Genomic DNA, 917 nt, shown 5'->3' with positions numbered 1-917 from the left:
AAATTTTATATATACAATGTGTTATTAAATATCATGCATTAGCTGATTAGAACGAGACTCTTGGCGTATCGGAGAAATCTATAGCTCGGGGTGAGTTTTCAGTTATCCTCCCTGAGATTGCTTACACTAGTATCCATTCATGACATATATTAAACATAGGCTTTGAATAACTAATGGCAAGGTGGTTGGGCGTGCAATGGAATGGGTCGTAAGAGGAGTATGGTATGCCTTCAAATAACTGCATCGATATTTTTTCGAGTACTGACGAAATGCTTAGAGAATAACGGTACCATATCTAAAGAAGAATCAGTCACTGTTTCTCTTGTCATCTTGAAGAACCTATTATGTACTCAAGATTACTTGCACCGAACACAGACGCATTAAATAACATATTGCAAGAAATTTGGCCTTCGAATGGGTTGTAAGAGGAATATCTGTACATGACAGACTTATCTTAAACTAACAACTAGAAGTGTATTATCTATATTTTACGAAACGTTTTTATAAAGAAGACAGTATTGGGGTCCACCCGATTGAGCTCAGTAACAAACGCCTTCGAACAAACATACTTAAAACTTTTTTCCTTCTTTTTTTTTGTGGGAAGGGGGGCTTCGTGCCAATAGTTTAGAAATCTCCCAGTTTACAAATTTAAAAATTTGTGGTTGGCTTCCGAATCTAGCTGGACCTGAGTGTTGGGTGATATCAGCTTAGCCAAGCTCTTGGGGACAATATCATGCATTCGTGAACTGATAGAAATGCTTTCACCTACACGCTGTCTGAATATTATTTATAGAAACGATGTACAAGTCAATGTATGTGTTTGTCTGTGTGAACAGGATGCCCCTCAGAATTTGAAAACAGTTTTCAGGTGTGGGATCAAATCTCACGTGCTATGTTCTACGTAAGGCATCTGCGTG

Source organism: Penaeus monodon, chromosome 28 (assembly GCF_015228065.2).
Source record: "Penaeus monodon isolate SGIC_2016 chromosome 28, NSTDA_Pmon_1, whole genome shotgun sequence".
Lineage (NCBI taxonomy): Eukaryota > Metazoa > Arthropoda > Malacostraca > Decapoda > Penaeidae > Penaeus > Penaeus monodon.
This window is presented reverse-complemented; position numbering follows the sequence as displayed.